The 21,986-nt window shown below is 41.5% G+C and overlaps 1 protein-coding gene across 4 annotated transcripts in view; it reads left to right on the top strand.

The window, feature by feature from the left end:
- LOC115263581 (GTPase-activating Rap/Ran-GAP domain-like protein 3) overlaps nucleotides 1-21,986 on the top strand; it is a 598,953-nt gene that overhangs the window by 209,568 nt on the left and 367,399 nt on the right. The window lies entirely within an intron of this gene.

Below are 21,986 nucleotides of genomic sequence, written 5' to 3' on the forward strand. Positions count from 1 at the left end.
CCTTACCGGTCAGGCTAAGGCCGGGGTGGCCTCTGCTGTACATAGTAGCCGCCTGCATTCCACTCGGTCCATGGCTGTTTGTACAAATATGTGATGAAGAATAACACAACAGTAACAAGTTCACAAATTTCCTGTTATTAAGTTGTAATTGATCTAACAAAACATGTTATTGAATTATTCTTCTAGGAACATTTTTTTGTTATGATATTTGTTATTTTGCCGCTTATGACAGACAAGTTTATAACATAATATGTTATGCTAATAACATAAAAATTACTGATTCCACATACAGTTATTAGGCCAAAATAACATATTTTATTATGCTGTTGATATTTTCTTCTGCTCGGGTGGGTGGAAAATCTGTATCTTATACAAATGTAAAATCTGTATTTCATATAAACGCCATCTGTTCAAAAATCTGTATAATACAGATAAATCTGTATATATGTCATCCCTGGTATGATTAATAAATTCAATTACAATAAGTTCAATTACAAACTAGTTGGAACGGTTGTGATATTGGATTTTGGCAGAATTTATGAGAAAATGTGTACTACAAATATTGTTTAGTTTTTTTTTCTCTACCTCTAATTCCAAATGTTAAACACCGCAACATCGCTGCCATTTCCGCGACATAATTCTCTTTCTTTTACATATTGGTGCTACTTAAAATGGTTTCCCACTGAGATTCTCTGGAAAGAATAAAAGAATGAAACAATTATCAATATTGCACCGAAAAGTGATCTAGAGGAACTTACCGGAATGTGTAAGAATAATCAACAGGCGATACATTCTTGTGACCTAAGAGTATTTTGCTACAAAGTAAAAAAGGACTTCAACCACCACCATTTTTTGCGGGTACAAATAGCGCTCCAACAGCAAAATGAAAGGTGAACCAAAAATTGAATGATACTCGTAATGGGGTTAGCATGAAATATTTGCAGCTTGTTTTAAAACTACTGTCATACCGAAGCTAAACAAAACTCCATCGTTATTGTTTTGAAAATCATTCGATCGGTTTGACGATTGACTCCAGGTTGATCAGTTGACTGAATGATGATTCATTCGTTTGGTTGCGGGGATTTTAGTTTGGTGGTTGAATGATTTTCGGTATGAGGCACGGCAGTGAATGCTTTCCGTTAGTTTTGTGACGATAATCACCCACAACACACCCCAAGCAAAAAATCATTCATAAATTGTGTAAATTTTAGTTTTATAACAGGATGATTTTCTTTCATTTGAAGACAGTCAAATCATTCTGCTTTAAAATCATTCAAAATTCAGATTCTGCGGATCTGTAACGCATCGAATGAAGAATCATTCTTCGTACGGCGGGGGGTTTCGTTCAGTGTAACGAAGCCTGTGCAGTACTAGGGCGCCTTCCACAGTATTTTGCCCTTAATGCGCTAACCGAAGCAATGGCGCAGCTGACCTTGTTTTTTCTCATCGGCTATGTCTCAAACTCAAGGCTTAATAAGGGTGGGATCATGAAAATGTTGTCTATGAGCTATATCACCTTCATTGTTTTGCATTGTGTTGTGATTGTAAAGAGTTCAATCTTGCCTAGTTCGGGTAGTGGCTAAGATTTATTTACCGAACCATGCCCTACACTGATAAACAAGAGAACCCAATTTTGAGTACAGGTACTCTTCGATATAACGTACAAAAAAGTTTTCTCTTTGTACGTTATATCGAAGTGTACGTTATATCGAAGCAGAGAAAAATTTAATATTTTTTATGCTAATATTGATGATTTCGACGTGAAATTAACCCCAAATAATGATTTCAGTGAAATTCACAAAACCAATAATGAAAAACATGAGTTTTCACGAAAAAGTAATTTCGTTTTTTGTGCTTCGATATAACGTACATTTTGCTTCGATATAACGTACACTATATTTTTCCCCAATTTGCGCTAATTCTAGGTAACAAGATTAATAATGCAAGAAAACATTGATTTGAGTGCTTTCGTAGCTTATCTGAGGGATATTCCTGGGAAAAATTAAAATTTTTAATGTTGTACGTTATATCGAAGCAAAATGTACGTTATATCGAATTCGCTATATCGAGGGTACGCTATATCGAGGGTACGTTATATCGAAGAATACCTGTATTTTTAAACTCACTTTTGAGTTCTTTTTTGCATCCTCTTTCATTCGCTCTATTTATTGTTGTCAAAGAGTGAATAGCGAAACAACCTAACTTTGAGCACCCTTAGAAAATTTGTACCTACTAGCCTTTATAATTAAACGCAACACGATGAAATTGAATATAATATTATTATATTCTAAAAACATTATTTAACCCTTCAGCAGTCACGCTGTTGAAAAAAGCTCGCCTGTTCTACACAAATCAACGTGCTGCTGGTAGCGGTGACCAATTTCTGGAAGATTTTGGATTTTTATCTATTCGTGTATTATTTCTTCTGGAGCTAAGATTTTTTTTTTGTTAATATCTGCAATACATTCGTATGAAATTATAGCTGAACTCTTTTGAAAGCTAACCCAGAATTTTCTTCATGATTTCCTTCAACTTTTTTTTCCAGAAGAACATAATGGAAACTCATCCGAAGATTTTTTTCAAAATGTCATGTAATAATGCACATGTAATAAGTTGACATACTGTCAAAATTTGAGAATTTTTGATGCACTCTATGAAAAGTTACAGCTTGTTGAACTTTTTTGTGAGAGAAAAAAAAGTTGCCCATCCCAAACATTTTCACCACCCCCTGTAAGTACTTCTATGTTTAAAGTAAGTCACAGTGATGTATTTATAAACAAATCATCTGACATCCCTGTATCAGACTCACGATACCTCTCATGTAAATTTTAGTTACGAGCCGGGCTCAACAGCCGGGGTACGATCTTCACGAAATCCAGCCAATTTGTCTGTTTTGCGGATGACATGGATATTATTGCTAGAACATTTGGAACGGTGGCAGAACAGTACACCCACCTGAAACGTGAAGCAGCAAAGGTCGGACTGGTGGTGAATGCGGCTAAGACAAAGTACGTGCTGGTAGGTGGGACTGAGCGAGACAGGACAACCCTTGGCAGCAATGTTACGATAAGGACTGTTCAATTTATAAAACGGACAACTTTACAAGGCTATAAAAAGAAGACGCGTAGTTCAAATTTAACCACCCTTATTTCGTTGTTCAGTACGTCATCTTCCATTATAGTAATCATTTTTTAATCGAATAAAAATAGTTTTATTTTTTAGAAAATCGGCCAGGTGTTAAATGAGGTGAATTTTTCGATTGCTGAAAATTGAAAATATATATAAAACTACTGTACACATATGGTATATCGTTTGTAATACCAGAAAAGTATGTGCCATGCTGCAGCAGCATGAGTTATAAACATTCTGGCAAAATTTAAACTCAATTAGAAAATTAAGTGTTGAGATATTAAAGTCTCAAGTGAGATTCGATTTTTTGAATAAAATTCAATTGTAAAGCAAAAAGGGCATGAAAATATTGAATAATCTATTTTTTTATGCATCCAGTCGAAAGTGGGAATAATGTGGTTTTAAATGCAGAAAACTGCGTCTTAATAGCATTGCTGGTTTGATTACTGTGCGCCATTACAGACACAGTAATCAAAACAGTTTCGTTCTCTGAAGGTTCTTCCAAATAGTCATGCAACTAAATGCAAATTTTGCATAACAATGATGTTGGAAATAAAAACTTTGCACCCGATTATTATTAAATAAGGTGTACAATAGCATAGGACCAACTTTGTTGAAAATAAATAATAACAAGATTCGCTAGAGTCGAAAATCTGCATCAATGGAGCAAAAAGTATGAAATTTTTTAATATGACCATTTTCATGGATAAATTTTTTGATGAAAAATGCAATTAAAAGTAAATTTCTCTTCTGTGTCATTCAGAGAGCAATATTCTACTACTCTGGATAAATTCTTAGTCGAATCTGTGGTGCCATTGCAACACAGGACTTAAATGAAATTTTTTTTAATAATTTCTATGAAACAAGGCAATTTGCTATATCAAGCTGGAGAATGCTTGGTGCATTATTACTGATCAAATATTAAGCTTTACCTCTAGTAAAATAGTATAAGATTCCAATACATTATAAACTTCATGAAAATGTGCATGTTGAGTATGTGGAAAGTTATGTCGAATTTTGAGAAATGGGTTTTTATTGATGTTTTACGGAAATCGTTTCAGTTAGACAATAAAGAACATTTTGCTTAATGTTATATTTTTCCTACATTTAAGAATAGCTATAGAAAGTTATGCAAAAAACTGATAAAGATTTTATTGAAAAATAAAAAAGATATCGCACAAGCAAGTTGTCCGTTTTATAAATTGAACAGTCCTTAGACGGGGATACTTTCGAGGTGGTAGAAGAATTCGTCTACCTCGGTTCCTTGCTAACGGCTGACAATAACGTGAGCCGTGAAATACGAAGGCGCATCATCAGTGGAAGTCGTGCCTACTATGGGCTCCAGAAGAAGCTGCGGTCAAAAAAGATTCACCCCCGCACCAAATGTACCATGTACAAGACGTTAATAAGACCGGTGGTTCTCTACGGACACGAGACATGGACGATGCTCGAGGAGGACCAGCAAGCACTCGGAGTTTTCGAGCGACGGGTGCTAAGGACGATCTTCGGCGGCGTGCAGGAGAACGGTGTGTGGCGGAGAAGGATGAACCACGAGCTCGCTGCACTTTATGGCGAACCCAGCATCCAGAAAGTGGCCAAAGCCGGAAGGATACGATGGGCAGGGCATGTTGCAAGAATGCCGGACAACAACCCTGCAAAGTTGGTGTTTGCTAACCATCCGGTTGGTACAAGAAGGCGTGGAGCGCAGAGAGCACGATGGGCGGACCAGGTGGAGCGTGATCTGGCGAGTGTTGGGCGTGACCGACGTTGGAGAGCTGCAGCTGCAAATCGAGTATTATGGCGGCAAATTGTTGATTCAGTATTATCATGAATTTGATGTTAACTAAATAAATGAAATGAAATTTTAGTTATGGGGTATGGTTTTGAGGTTAATAAAAAACAAAAACATATGTCAGCGAAATGTACGTTTTTATTGTCGATCTGCAAAGGATTTAATGTTCAATTAGGCCTACATTTTTTCTACAGTAAATTCTCATCGCCGGTGATCATTGTTGATTGATGGAGAATAAACCCACCGACTGCTGACTGATGGAAGCATGTTTTGGTTCAGTTCAGAACTTAATCAAACACCCATTGGTTCAAGTCGAGGATTAAGCCGTACGGTGCTATAGCATGATTAATTTGCTTTTCGCTCAAACACCTATTGATTTTTTAGGCGTAGCTATGCTTGGCGGATCCTCAATCTAAAAATGTTTAATAACATGAGAATTTGATATGATTTTTCGGGCTGCTAATTTAAACAATACCTCTAACGGTCAAGAAACAAATGGTGAAAATGGGCCAGGTAATTTCCATAGGTCAACTGATTTAAATTTCTGAATCAGGTAATTTTGTTAATTATTGGTTTGTCAATCGCCATTGGATCACGTGACGCAATTACGGTAATTATCAAACTGTTAAACAGCCATTGGAAGCTGTTCAGCTTGTTTTTTTTTTATCTTGTGTGTTATTTTAAAATAACATTTAAATTACAATTTAGAATTTTAAAACAGTTTGAATGTTGCGTTTATGAATCAAAAGTTTTTGATACGCAAACCTGGTCAGATTTTTATTGAGTTGAATTATGATGGCGTAAATTTGTTGCATAGCAACAGCTCTCATCATGGATTATATGCAAAACCATGTAACTCGCAGTTTTGTATGTTAACACTCAAAATTATATTGATTTATCTATTTATGATTACAATTACATCCACTTATTGGTGCCTATTCCGATAAATCACAAAACCCGCCCTCAAACCCAGAGAAGCCAATAACTGCTCAAAGCTTGGCAAGGGCTGATGTACTTCCGACCGTTGTAGATTCTGTTGGTGTCCAAACATTTGTTTTCCGTTGATATTTGGATGGGTAGCAGCAGGTGGCCGATTCGCATGATTTATGGCTTCGTCTTCGCCGGAACGTTGCTGCACGGTATGTTCCACCTCGAACAGGGGCAGGTACCCCTCATCCTCGTCGTAACTAGGATAACATTGCAATTCACCTTCATAGTCCACCAGGTCTTCTTCCTCGCTGTCTAGACAGATGCACTCGCTGCTGATGCGCTCACAATGCAAACACTGGAGCGGGGGCATCGACGAGGACAAACATCGCTCCACGGTGCCGTCGTCTTCGAAAGTGCTTCCCTCGTTGGCCGTTAAGGTTGAGTTCAACGAGTACGGATCGCTGTAACCGGAACTACTGCTGTGATGTTGCAGCTGGGACGAATCACAAAATTCAATATTGGCGTCTGTGTTTGCAAGTGCTCCCGATGTAATGGACAGTAATTGATTGCCCGATGATGCCATTTGGGAGGGAGATATGTATGTAGAACGTGTACTATTAGAAAGGAACTTTTGGAATGATTGGTATTTTTCGATGAACCGCTCTGATATATATGGATTAGGTACACTTTGATGGAACGTTTTTTTTTTGCTGCTGTTAGTACCTGAAAAGGTATATCTACTCTTGAAAAAAAGCTATCAGGTAAGCTATGCAGTCGAGATTTCATCATAGCAAAGACTATGCTGGAAAACAAGCTTTGTGATATGTGACCGTTACAACTGCCACAACTGAATGAAAGCGTCTATAAGTGGTTAGCTGGTTCAAATTTACATCCCACATATTATAAATATTATGTGTTGTGTGCCATACTCAATCTCTTAGGTTGTCGAATAGGATCATGTCTAACTAAGTACACATTGTACACTCGAAGATTCGTGGATGCAAATTCAAGAAAGAGTGAATTTTTAAATTCACATCTACTTAAAAAAAAATAGGTTCCAAACTGCGGTGATTCCCAGACCGATGAGAATTTATTTTTCTTCCTGAAGTATTGTCCTAACAGGCAGGCCCGTGCACAAAAAAGGCGACAAGGGAGGGTTTTTTTTTCCTAATTTTGGCATAGGGCGGAGGGGCGCCTAGTGTATGGATCATCGGCCATGGGAGGGGTTTGACACCCAAAACCCCTCCCTTTTGCATGGGCTTGCTAAATGGTACAAAGCATGCTGATCAGCTCAGTCAAGTAAATTTCCATGACGAAAAGATCCGTGATCGATCGGGAATCTTCTGGCCTTTGTTTGAGCGATCATGTTCTACTCATGCACCTTACTGAGAAGAAACACAGAGGATCGACAGAAAAATTAAGTGCTTGTTGGAACCCGTCCTAAAATGATCTATCAAGTGATAAAAATAAATCACTTGATGATATAGAAAGAATAGCATAATTACATGAAATATTTAGTAAACTGAAGATTATGATTCCACTATACATGGCATGGTAATATTTGTGTAAGCTTAGGGAATCTTCCAGAAGCCTATTCAACGCAAAATATGCCAAGAATGGGACAATGTTACACAATAAGTGCGTTGAGGACAATTTTAGGAGTTTTAAACACATTTGTGGGATTCTTCTACACGTAAAAATTTGTGAAATCGTTAAGAACAATGGCAGATGCCTGCCGTAACTCTTTAGGTAAGATTTCTTACATCGAAAACTCTTTCGAACAAACACTCAAGTTCATCCTCATGTGATCAATAACCATATCTATCAACGAGCATAAAAATGTTACCCAAAGGTCAAAAAAGTAGGTTCAAACTCCAATTTTCTTCAAATTGATATGCCTTAGCTTTTGATGAGACCCAATAAAGAATTGTTCGTTCGATGACAAGTTGTATCCGACCCATTCCAGTGGGAACCCATTCCATGGCTTAAAATACGCCTAAACGCCTAAACGCCACGTTCTCTTATGTTTGTAAAAAAATAATAATATGCATATTATTGCAGGTATAACTGAACCATTTAACACAATACACCACTACCTCCATGGTGTAATCCTCTCAAAAATCTCGTAAATATTATCGGGAGAGATTCAGTAGCAGAAAAAGGCCCCTGGGAAAAATCGTGTATCCCAGGAGGAATTCCGAATGAAATCTTTGAAAATTCCCGAAAGAAATTCAATGAGGAATGTCGGCCAAAACCTCCGGGAGCAATTCTGGAAGGATTCCCTTCATATGTAAATAAAGTGGTTTTAGTAAAATTTTATTCTTGACCCTCTTAACTAACTTTACTTTCAGGCCTGGGCACTCACGGTGGTGCAGAGGGCCGAATTAGAAGACCTCCATCCTGGGCGATTGCCAATCATCGCCTTGACCTGTGACCAGGTCAAATTTCTGTTGACTTGCTTGATTTCGTTGTTGGAGCTGCGCCGCCATGAGCCTCTAGGTCTACCTCTGCTGCGATGCTCTGCTGGGTTCCAATCTAACGCTTGCTTGCAGATTTCGTTTCCGTCCCTGCGTAGAGTGTGGTCGACACACCTCCACTTTCGTTCCCGAATTTCTGTCGCTATCGGCTTTTGATTACATCGACGATGGAGCTCCACGTTTTGCATCCAATTGTGAGGCCACCATGCACGAATTATATACCGCAGGCTTTTATTAATGAAGACCTGCAACCGTTGAATGTTCTCCACTGATACACACCAGGTTTCACTAGCGTACAGCAGCACAGATTTCACGTTCGAGTAGAAAATTTGGATTTTGGTGCGTCGATTAATGTGGTCGCTTTCCATACATTTCTTAAACTCGCAAAAGCAGCCCTCGCTTTCTTGATCCTGAACCTATGTCGATTAGCCATTTGGCTAAACAGATATTGGAAGCTTCGAACATTCTCCACTGATTGCTCAGCTACCGTAAAGCTGGAAGGGTTGACCGTGTTTACATCCAACGAATTGGTCTTGTTGACGTTGATGGTAAGACCTGCCGCTGAGGAGCAATTGGCAAGTTTATCGAGCTTGCTCTGCATATCAGAGCACCGTTGAGCTAGGAGAGCAACGTCATCAGCCAGTTGGAAGTCATTTAGGTGCTCCCTGATAATGAGCTGCCACAGCAATCCACGATTTGGTTCACGGTAAATCGCACCTACCTGGATCTCGTTGATTACGATGAGGAACAGTAGCGGTGATAGTATACATCTTTGCCTAACTCCAGCAACGACCCGGACGGGATCGAACAAAACACCGTCGTGCAGTCCTCTGCATGAAAATGCCCTGTACTGTGCTTCAATGAGGCCGATGATTTTCTCAGGGATACCCTTGCGCCTGAGAACTTCCCACATGTTTTCGTGCTTGAGACGGTCGAAAGCTTTTTCGTAATCAATGAACGTCAGGTAGAGAGACTCTTGGATTTCATTGATTTGCTCCAGAATGATACGTAGCGTGACAATATGGACCAAACAGGATCGTCCGGCATGGAATCCTGCTTGCTGCCGTCAGAGAGTTGCCTCAATCTTTTCCTGTATCCGGTTAAGGATCACTTTGCAGAGGACTTTGATAACGATACACAGTAACATGATGCCAATTATCGTTTACAGTTCACCCTTTTTGGGTACCTTTACTAAGACGCCTTGCATTTAGTTGGCCGAAAATGTCGCGGGTTGCGGGTTCCCATATGTTGCAGAATAATTGATGCAGTAGTTGTGCGGATACTACGGGGTCAGCTTTGAGCATCTCAGCTGATATGCGCTCGACCTCTGGGGCCCTGTTCGATTGATTGCTACGGATGGCTGTTTTTATCTCCTGCGCTGTTAGAGCATCGGTGTTGACACGGGTAATGGGTCGAACCCTTGGTGGATCATGCTGAGGTGTTGATGGCGTGGCCGACACTTGAAAAAGGTTTCCAAAGTACTTGAATCAGCGTTTAAACTGGTCAGCCAGGTCGGTCAGTAACTGGCCAGACGTGTCTTTTAGGGGCATCGTAGCATTCATCTTAGTCCCACTAAGGCGACGTGAAACATCGTAGAGAAGACGGATGTCGCCGATGTTTGCGGCTTTCTGGCCTTCGTAGGGTAGGGAGTCCGCCCGCGCTCTTGCTCCCATCTACATGAGCGTTTCTCTTCCTTCTCGAGAGCCGAATAGCGCTGACGGGCTACGGCTGTGGCTCCCCGTGTTTTCGCACGCTCTATCGCGGCTTTGGCGTTCCTTCTCTCCTCTATTTTCCTTCAGGTATCATCTGTGATCTACTGTTTTCTCCGGATGCTCACCCAAATTATTCTCGCCGGTGACGATGAAGGCGTTCCTGTTGGCGCTCTATTGATTGATCTTCTACACTTTCACCTGCTAGAATATCCGCAACACGGTTCTCTAGCTCCTCGACGAAGTATGTACCTTTTCACCGCAGCGTCTTCGAGTCGGCGTTTGTTGAATCGGCGCCTGATTTTCTCCTCCTGTCGATGGATCCTAGCAATTCGCAGTCGGATCTCGCCGATTTAGGAGATGATGGTTGGACGCAATGTCGGCGTTATAGGGCACTTCATTAAATTCACTCCTTCTCTTTCACTCTTACATAAATTTTGTAAACAACAAGGACAAGAAACGTCAAAATCCTCTAAGGTGTGAAGAATTAGCATTAAGTTAAAATTCACAAATACAAGGAAATTAAAAAAAAAAAAACAGTCAAATTCCCATACAAAATCAAAACAATGCAGTGCCCTATGTTTGTTCCGCACGTCAAGAAGGCTCCATCTCCATTTTTGGCTGATGCAGATGTGGTCGATTTGATTTTCCGTGACGTCATCACGGGAAACTCATGTCACTTTGTGCACTGGTCGATGAGGAAAAGAGCGATCCCCCAATCACCATGTCATTATTGCCACAAAACGCTGCAAACAGCTCTCCGTTTTCACTCATTTCCCCGAGACCATGGCGTTCCATTACGTGCTCAATGATGGGACAAATATAAAATTCTCGCTCCGAGCGACTTTTTTGATTCTATTTAGGTCCCATATGAACTGTGCACAATTTCACAGTGCTGCTAATAAAACAAAACAAAAAGCCGTTCGTTTGATCACTAATCAGTAATAAATCAATAACTTTTTCCACAAGCATTCAATCGTTTTGCGGTCTTTGAAGGAAAGTTTCATAAATGATTTTTCTACAAGAAGCGTTGATCGATTTGAATTAAGGAGCCAAAGGGCGACCTCTGGGATTTTTTGTTTGAAAGTGTAACTTTTCCCATAGTAAATCCTATGCAAACCTTGAACCGCTTGCGCTAAATTATAGTTTTACCGATAGCGCTGAAATTTTGTACAGTTCATATGGGTCCTAAATGGGTTTGAAAAAGTCGACTGGAGCGAGGATTTATTTTGTCCATACAAACGTGTCCCATACTAGTGCTCATAGCCCGAGTTGTCGGAACCAACCTTCGTGTTGAAGTCGCCCATGAGGATCTTGACTTCAGCTCTCGGAATCTTATCAACGTCAGCATTCTGTTGATTGTAAAAGTTCTCTTTGTCTTGCAATTCGGCAGCATTGGTTAGCGTGTAACATTGGATCATGGTAAGGTTTCGAACCCGTGTTCTGAATCTGGCTACAATTATCCTCTTATTAATAGGTTCCCACTTCATGAGCGCAGCGTGGGCGTGAGCGCTTAGCAGGAAACCAACTCCACGGTGGCGAGGAGCGTGTTCACCTCGTAGGCCAGAGTATAGCAGAATGTGACCCGACGCCAATATGTGTTCTCCAAAGTTCGGCCAACGGACTTCGCTCAGTCCTAGGATCTAAAGCTTCAAACGATATGCCTCATTACGTCGGGGCCCGTGGCGCAGTGGTCCACACGTTCGCTTCATAAGCGGATGGCCATGGGTTCGAACCCAGCCCCGGCACTTGCAATTTTTTGTCAGTTGCTCTTCCCCCGAGAGCAGCTGGCACCTGACCCTCTTCGGAGCATATAGCTCTAACAGACCCGGAATTTGGATATCGGCGAACCGCAACTCATAATGGACCCCCAATCGGACTGGAAAAGGAACAGCAGCCGCACATCACATCATCGTGCTCATCATTCTACCATGGAGAGTGAAAGAAGCACAAAGGAAACCAATAAAAGTAGAATAAAATAGAATACATTTAGGCGCTGTACAAAGTGGAAGCGCAGCGTCGAATGGGAATCGCTCACGTAGTACCCTAGTGGACAAAAGAGCTGTAAATTGGGTTAAGTGATTAAGAATAAAAAAAGATATGCCGCATTGGCTACTAGTGCCAGTTTACCCTGCTGGGCTAGGGCTAATACATTCCAAGTTTCAATTCTTGTCCGTTGTTTCGCGCTTGAAGTCGTTGCCGTTGAATCAGTTCGTAATCTTTCATTTTCGGTTTCTAAAACGGTTTTTGGGTTTCGGGAAAAGAAGGTTGTTGGCCTAAGGTCCCCTATCCACCGTGGTGGGGCTGCCACCTAAGGTATAGCTGCCAGTGGAGGAGCATTTCATACTCAGCCACTTGATGCCAGAACAGACGCTGTTTAAGCCGCACCTCCTTGGTGAACGAACGCTTGAGACGTACCTCCTCAATCTAGCTGAAGTCAGAAGGAAAACAGTGCCCAGGCTGTACTACCAGCTAAGCACATAACTTTTAGCTGGCGGTCTTCGTCATCGCTTGACCCGTGAAAACATGAGACAGGAAATTGTGAGGACCAGAGCTATGTTGGACGCTCACCTTTTCGACTCACCGTTTCGCAGCCCTGACCCTCTTAAGGTGTTAGGATTTTCGCACTAGCGTGCCTGTCTGGGTCATATTGACCCCAGATCCTACTAGGGCTAACCAACATCTTAAAATTTGACCTAACATTTCAAATACTTAACATTCACATTTTCATGAATTTTACAGCGTGTTAAGATCTTACATCTTTACACTTGAGGTAGAGCTCACATAATCAGCATCCATATCTACCTACGAGCATTAAAATGTTACCCTAATGGAACGGAATCTTTAGAGTGAATAAAAAAAAAGGCATTTGACGGAATGAAGGATAAAAATTTGCAACTGTAAAGGTCCTCGCACAACACATAGGGGTGGTGGGGGTAAAGTGGACAACCTAAGCATTGTGGTTGTTTCCAGTGGAAATGCGGCAAAATCCATCTGCTTTTCCGAGTAACATGGAAGGTAATGATTAGACTGGGTCAACAAAGTCGATTTTTTGGAACAAAGCGTTTTCGATTCCTTTTTGCGTCCAAAACAACCGTGCAAAATTTGGGAGCGATTGATTGCTTCCCCGTATTCCCCATTGCGATTCAAATTTGTATGGGAAAACGTGCTTTTTTGCATTTTTCTCATAAATTGCAATTTTTCGTCTAAAACAATCTAACTAATGACGTATAGCCTAGGATATGCCGAAAAACTTTGCCGAAGACCGCATAGTGATCCGACACTTGTGAAAAAAGTTATAACGTACAGATTGCCCGGTGGTACTAAACGATTATCATGTAAAGGAATAACATCAATAATAAAATCTCAATTTTTGGCCTAAGTTACCAGGCGAATAACTTTTTTCCCAAGCGTAGGATCACTTTGCGGTCTTCGGCAAAGTTACATGGTATTAGACAATAGAATTCAACTTATGAGTAAAATGCAAAAAAGTACGTTTTCCCATACTAACTTCCATACAAATTTCAATCGCAATGCGGAATACGGGGACGCAACCAATCGCTCCCAAACTTTGCACAGTTGTTTTGGACTAATATAGATTGAAAAAGCTTTGTTCCGGGTTGATACGATCAAATTTGAAGTTTCTCCATGCAACGTTGACCCACTCTAGTAATGATATACTCTAGGAATCTTGTAAGGGATTGTATTTAAAAAAATATTGTTTTCTTTGATTATTTTCTTCTCCAAAACGTGCATAAAAATAGCGTGAAAAAAATCGGTGGGGGTAAAATGGACAATCGATGGGGTAAAATGGACAAGTCGTTAAAAGTTATATAACAGCATATTATTTCTATGTTTTTAAATGCAAACTATCAAATTTCATATGATACCTTTATTTTGTTGTTTTCAAACTTTTAATACAAACTTTGAAACACACTTAAATAATTATTGTAAAAATTGTGTAAAAAACAAGCTTTGTTTTGGATGAAAATGATATCTTGTAGATATAAAATATGTTTTTTTAACTTTTTACTTTAACTATCTCACGACATGTGTGACAGCTGATGATTCTGGAGTTTGCAAAAAAAAAAATATGAAATTTTGGTGAAATTTGGACCGATTGTCCATTTTACCCCCACCGTCTGATTATGGTAAAATTATTTCCAAAACTTTTTTTTTTACAAAACTTATTTTTTTCCGTTCGAATATATTCTTCTATGTGGACTTTATTATTTTAGGGTGTAAAACTTGTAATAATTTGAAAATAACTCACGAAAAAACTTTAGCAATGATAGGCAGATTTTACATCATTTTCGATTTTTCACGTGATTTTTTAAGTTTTTTTCATTTTGAAGAGGTTTATTTGATTTTAATGTTCAAGATCAGCAGAAGCATAATGATTCATGCTTAGACATAAGCTCCAATCGTTAAAACATTTTGAAAAACAATAAAAACCATGAAACTGTACCCTGTCCATTTTACCCGTAGGGGTGTGGACAGGTGACTTTACCCCCACCACCCCTACGTTTGCGTTTAATGATAGTAGGGGGATTCACTTAACAGCGTAAACTGATTGTTCGCAACCGCGAGCACCCTAGAACACATCAACCCTGAAGCTACCTATAAATATCGCCGTTGTGAGATCACTTTCGATTTCATCTGATGCCATGACCTGCGCAATCAACAAACAACCCACACACTCTACAACCTTTCTCCAGAGAGTAGGCATGCATACGTGCGATACCTACCGATATTGCTTCGATGATGAACCATAGGATTGATAAGGAACGCTATATGGGTGCGCTCGAAGTTCTCTTTGACGTTGCCCCACTACACATTCATCTCAAACAAGAAGCACTTTCTTGCACTTACCGGTTACGGGTACTCGGTCTACTAGAGGAAACTCCTGTGAACCGCACATCAACACACACCTCGTTGTTTTCACTTTTGGTGAATTGGGACAAAATTGTTCTTGCTCCAAGTGATCTTACAATGGCTTGTAATTTTCCATATAGGACATTTTCCACGAAATTCCCTTCCCGGGAAGAGTGGACATCTGGTTATCTGTAAAGAAGTATTTCAGACGGCATCGTATGTTACACTGATGGCTCCCTTCTCGAAGGTCGAGCAGGTGCTGGTGTTTATTCTCGTGAGCTAAGGCTGTATCAGTCTTACTCACTTGGTAGACACTGCACCGTTTTTCAGGCCGAAATCTTTGCTCTTATGTGCGGAGTGCAATCGAAGTGCTGCAGCACGTAATGGGCAAAGTAATATACTTCTGTTCAGATAGCCAGGCTGCTATTAAAGCACTTGCTTCGGCCAACTCCAAGTCGAAGATAGTTATCGCTTGTCGAACTCAAATTGAGGAGCTGAATTCAGCAAACGCTGTTCACCTTCTATGGGTACCTGGTCATTCTTCCATCGCTGGAAATGAATTGGCTGATGAGTTAGCTCGCTCTGGAGCATCACATGACTTCATTGGCCCTGAGCCAGCTATTCCGATATCGAAGTGTTGGATTAAGCTTCAGATTCACACCTGGGCTGTCACTCAACACAGACAATATTGGAATAGTTTGGAGTCATGTCGTCAAACCAAATTGTATAGTGCTGAGCCATCTCTGGCGAAGTATCTAACTAATCTGTCTAAGCAGAATTGCAGCATGCTGGTCAAAGCATTGACTGGCCACTGCCGACTCAGCTATCACATGGCGAATATTCAGCAAGCTGATTCATTTGCCTGTGATAGCTGTGAATCCGATTATGGAACTTCGTATCATTTGATATGTAACTGTCCAGTTTTCGCGCAACTGCGTTTCCGAGTATTCGGTAAACACTTATTAAGTGAAACTGACTTCAGAAACCTGAATCTTCAGGATATTCTGTTGTTCTTAACCCGCTGTGAAGAGCTATAGGCTCTCTTTCGCTTTATGCGTTATTACAGTGCCCTTTTCAGGGCGCTGTTTGAACCCATTACGCTTGTGCGTTAGTACCCTCTTCCAGGGTATTTTTTCTATTTCCCTACCTGTCCCTATCCCCATCCAAATCCTTTTTCCTTCCTTTTCCCTCAGGTAGATGATGAAATAGGCTGTTATTTTGGCGATGGCACAAATGTCCCAAATGGAGGATAACGTGCCTCTGGAGCCGGCCTTCTGATACCTGATACCTAGGTTCATTTGCCTGAGTGTATGCATGCCAACCCCCCCCCCCCCTTCTTCCCTCATCTGTGTTCGGTTGGTTGTTCCCTTTATCGCAAGGGCTATGAAGCGATTAGGCAAGGTAAGGGGACAGATCCGTTCACTGATTAAACTGATTAAACGTCGCGATCACCAAGGCAGTCTTTGATTATTTCATTCGCAAAACCATGAAACAATTCAAATAAGCAGAAAATCATGGCTTACGCAGCAATTTAATCTGTTTAGTGAGTACCTCTAGTATTTTAAAAAGATGAGCCATAGGAAAACAAGAAAAAAATCACTATGTGATCCAGGCTTAAAACCTTCTGAAGTATTGTGTGGTCCTTGATGTTAAGAGTGCATTACTTCTGTGAATGTAGTTTGAATTCTAGCATAAATTCCATAATAATCCTGTATATATTTTTGCTGTTAGGAACCACGATTATATTTTTTTATGTTAATTTTCCACCACAAACCCAACAATGCAGTCGATGGCCCTTTCACACACAATGTCAGGTGCAAATTAACGATCCACTTTCCGCATTAAAAGTTTTTTCCTCTCCTTATGCAGTAAATAGCATGGTTGTTGGTTCATGCATAAATAAATTATGAGTAATTACTCGCGGTGCCTTCGGCGAGACTTTTAATGTCCCGCCATCAGCTGGTTGCTGACGGTTGTTGTTGTTTGATGGTCTTTTGCCGTGCGGTTGCGTTTGTGGGTGGGTGGGTATCAAAGACGACGAGGAGATGGAGTAAGCATACTAACCAATTTTGCTAATTACTTTCAACGCTTGCGGCAAAGTAAGGTGATGATTGTGATCAATCATTTGGATCATAATAGGAAAAACAGAAATTTTGTATTGCTTCTTTGGTTATCTGAAAGTGGAAACTAAATTTGTGGAAAGCATTTGAGTTTTTTTATATAGGAACTACATACACATGAAATATGCTGAAACTTACGCTGTCGTGTGCAACATAGTTGTGCCATGTTCTATGGGAATCCCTATCAACATGAGGCAACAATGCAGCACACGGCAGTTCTGGGCATAAAATTAAACATGAGAAAAAATCCTCGTCAACACGCAACTGCATTATTCACATTCGCGTAGGCATCGTACTCCATTCATCATAACGTATGTATGTAAGTCTGCGCATCTTAAATTTGCATTGCAAGCTGTTGCCGTTCATACATACATACATACACACATTTATTTGTTCAACACCATTAAGACAAGACATAATCAACACTAGTACGCCACAATATTCGGTTTGTGGCTGCCGCTCTCCATCCTCGGTCGCGCCCAATGCTCGCCAGGTCACGCTCCACTTGGTCCGCCCATCGTGCTCTCTGCGCTCCACGCATTCTTGTGCCAACCGGATCCGTTGCAAACACCAGCTTTGCAGGGTTGTTGTCCGGCATTCTTGCAACATGCCCTGCTAACCGTATCCTTCCGGCTTTGGCCACCTTCTGGATGTTGGGTTCGCCGTAAAGTCCAGCGAGCTCGTGGTTCATCCACACACCGTTCTTCTGCACACCGCCGAAGATCGTCCTTAGCACGCGTCGCTCGAAAACTCCGAGTGCTTGCAGGTCCTCCTCGAGCATGGTCCATGTCTCGTGTCCGTAGAGGACCACCATTAGCATTTCGTTCAAGGTGCATTTGGTGCGTGAGTGAATCTTTTCAGACCGTAGCTTCTTCTAGAGCCCGTAGTAGGCCCGACTTCCGCTGATGATGCGCCTTCGAATTTCACGGCTCACGTTGTTGTCAGTCGTCAGTAAGGATCCGAGGTAGACAAATTCCTCCACCACCTCGAAAGTATCCCCGTCTATCGTCACATTACTACCCAGTCAAATCCGGTCGTGTTTGGTTCCGCATACCAGCATGTACTTTGTTTTTGAGGCATTCACCACCAGTCCGACCTTCGCTGCTTCGCGTTTCAGGCGGGTGTACAGCTTTGCCACCGTTCCAAATGTTCTAGCGATAATGTCCATGTCGTCCGCAAAGCACACAAATTGTTCGGATTTTGTGAAAATCGTTCCCCGGCTGTTGAGCCCGACTCGTCGTCACACCTTCCAGGGCAATGTTGACCTTGTCGTAGTCCCCGTCGAGAATCGATTGAACTGGATAGTTCACCCGAAACCCTTTTGCAGTTTTGCATCGTTGCTTTAATCAGTCTAGTCAGCTTCCCAGGAAAGCCGTTTTTGGCCATGTTTTTGTCCATGATGAGCTCTGCGCGGTCAATACTGTCGTATGCCGCCTTGAAGTCAATGAACAGCTGATGCGTTGGGACGTGGTATTCACGGCATTTCAGGAGGATTTTCCGTACGGTGAAGATCTGGTCCGTTGTCGACCGGCCGTCGATGAAGCCGGCTTGATAACTTCCCACGAACTCATTCGTTTTAGGTGACAGACGACGGAAGATGATCTGGGATAGCACTTTGTAGGCAGAATTCAAAATTGTGATCGCCCTGAAGTTTTCACATTCCAAATGGTCGTCTTTCTTGTGAATGGGGCAGATTATCCCTTCCTTCCACTCCTCCAGTAGCTGTTCGGTTTCCCAGATCCTGACTATCAGGTGACAAACAGGTGACCAAATTTTCTGGGCTCATCTTGATGAGTTCAGCTTATCAGCTGCTTTGTTGGTTTTGAGCTGGTGAATGGCATCCTTAACTTCCCTCAGCGTGGGAGTTGGTTCATTTCCGTCCTCTGCTGCACTGGCGTCGTCGTTTCCTCCGTTGCCGTGGTCTCCCGTGCCTACGTTCTCAACGCCATTCAGGTGCTGATCGAAGTGCGGCTTCCACTTTTCGATCACCTCACATCCGTCCGTCAAGAGGCTTCCGTCCTTATCCCTGCATATTTCGGCTCGCGGCACGAAGCCGTTGCTGGATGTGTTGAGCTTCTGACAGAACTTCCGTTTTTCTTGGAAATGGCTCAGCAGTTCCATTTCTTCGCACTTATTCCAGACGGCGCTTTTTCTCCCGAAAGAGGCGGGTATACTGTTTCCGCTTCTGTTTGTAACGTTCCACGTTCTGTCGAATCCCTTGCTGCAGCATTACCGCCCTCGCTGCGTTCTTCTCCTCCAAAACCGTTCAGCACTTTTCGTCGAACCATTCGTTCCGTCGATTCCGATCCACGCACCCGATGGTGCTCTCGGCTGCGTGTTTGATGGCTGCTTACACTGTACTCCAGCAGTCCTCTAGAGGGGCCTCATCGAGCTCGCCCTCGTCGTCTGGCAACGCGACCTCGAAATTCTGCGCGTATGCTGAGGCGACATCCGGTTGTTTCAGTCGCTCGGTTGTAGAAGTGCCGTCCGTCAATCAGAACGTGGTCGATTTGAGATTCTGTCTGCTGTGGTGGTCTCCAGGTATAACGATAAGGGAGGGGAAAAAGGTGCAGCGTATGGCCATATTTTTGGAGGCGGTGAAATCAATGAGTCGTAGGCCGTTTTCGTTCGTCTGCTGGTGGGCGCTGAAATGACCAATCGTCGGTCTGAATTCCTCCTCCTGGCCTACCTGAGCGTTTAAATCTCCTATGATGATCTTGACGTCGTGGCTTTGACAGTGATCGTACTCGTGTTCGAGCTGCGCGTAAAATGCTTCCTTGTCACCATCAGTGCTTCCGGAGTGTGTGCTGTGCACGTTTATTATGCTGATGTTTAAGAATCGGCCCTTCATCCTCAACCTGCACATTCTTTCGTCGATCGGCCACCAACCGATCACGCGACTCTGCATATCCCAGTTCACGTGTGCTGCTGCAGCTCTGGAAGATGATATGGTATGTAACCTCCAAATGTTCGCATCATGGATCACGTCCAACACACCTCCTGCAGCGCTACGGTGCCGAACGCGCGGTCCTTAAGTAAATCGGCGAATATGATAGTGCTCCCAATGGAGTTAAGATATCGGCAGTTCTACATATCGTGTTTCCAATTGCAAGTTCTTGATGTTTGCTGTGGTCATTACCTTTGGTCTCCGTTCGTATTACTGTGTTGCTGATCTTCCGTTACAATGTTTTTTTTTTACTTTTGGCTCGCGATGCTGGACACTACTTAACCCCTTACTTTCTGGAGGACCATAGTGCACAGTTGAACTTAGAGCCCTTCCCTGGTAAGTTATTTGGAATTCGGGCTCGATTAGTCGCTCTTTCCTGTCAGACTACGATTAAAGTTCCCATCGGGGTTAGTTACCGATCTTTCCTAAGATTTTTCGCAGCCCGGTCGGTGTCACGCGGAGGAAGGCATTATAGTCAGTGCTTGAAAAATGAAGCGTTTTTCCGAGACGAAGCAAAATTTGTACCTCTTTAACCGGTGCTTTTCAGCTCAAAGCGGTAGCTATATGCCTTCATTGGCTAACATGCTTCAAAAGCACATGGTTGCATGAGTAATCAAATGTTTATGTGAGAGTGAGGAACGACGGTTCAGCAGCGTGGTGGCTCTCTGAATCTTTCTCTTCGCCGGCGTATACGGCAATGCATATACTTGGTTTATTTCGTTGCCCTTATTTATTTTGTTTTCTGCACTACTCCACAGTTTTTCTAATGTTTTTGTCAATTTTCTCAACATGTTCTACATATGAACATAGCCACCATGAGGAAAAATTGAATCGTTTAAAAACCTTGCTGATCATTTCATTCATCAATTAGTTATATGGCTCCAAAGGGTATGTAAATACATCATCTGTATATACATTGGAAGACCGGCTCCTGAGGCACGTTATTTTCCATTTGGTAAATCGTTTTCATTATCAAATATTCTGGACTAAGTAGAAGTTCATACTTCCATTAGAACATGCTTCTTACCTGAGAAACACATAGTTCGTGTTTAATTATTATTTTTTATCTTTGATTGATTTTTTATGTGAAGGCCCACTCTTTCATAACACTGCAACTGCCTATTTTAAAAGAAGGTAAAATGTCAGATAAAGAATTCAGTTCGGTGGTTTGATTGCTAACCAACTCTATATCAATATAACTTAAAGGGACAAATCGACCATAGAGTTTACATTTCAACTGCCATAAACTATACAACAGTGCCACTCGAAGGAAAAACCTTCGATAAATAGAAGGAAACATTTAGGTATGTTGTAAATTTTAGCAGTTGGTCCGTGAATAAAATGTAACAGTGTGACTTGAAAGAACTGCCAATTACTAAAAGAAGGAAACATCTTTGATGGAGTGGGCATTTAAAGCATCAGGTAGTACAACCTGTGTGACAAAGAGGGCATGGTGATCATTCCATTTGTGGATTCAATGAATATTCTGCCTGATGTCCATTCGTGCTCTAGGAACTTCGGCCTAATAACCGTCGGCCGTATACACTTTTTTCTAGTTATGCATAAAAATATCTATTTCATTTGTATGAAAACCCCTTCCACCCTCTGGAAGGACTCACAATTCATGCCTTCAAAAATGTCCACATGCCAAATTTAGTTTGTTTTGTACATATTATGCAGACATTCTCTGCATTCTGTTTCATTAGGATGGTGGCTCCCAGATGAAGAAGGGGTGACAGACCCTCAACTTTTGAAAAGTTTCTTGCCTTCAGAACTCTTTACATGCCAAATTTTGTTTTATTTACTTAATTAATTGTTGAGTTATGAGTCTTGTTTTATCTGTACTGTATGAGAGCTTTTACCTTCACCCAGGTCCATAGAAACATTTCTGGTCTTCGCAAACATCCTCATTTTTTTACTAAAAAGAAGTTCAAACAGTGTAACAGTGTAATGCGATAGAACTACCTTTTTTAAATTGTTTTCTACAAAACTTTCCACTGTTGTGGA

Source organism: Aedes albopictus, chromosome 3 (genome assembly GCF_035046485.1).
Source record: "Aedes albopictus strain Foshan chromosome 3, AalbF5, whole genome shotgun sequence".
Classification (NCBI taxonomy): domain Eukaryota; kingdom Metazoa; phylum Arthropoda; class Insecta; order Diptera; family Culicidae; genus Aedes; species Aedes albopictus.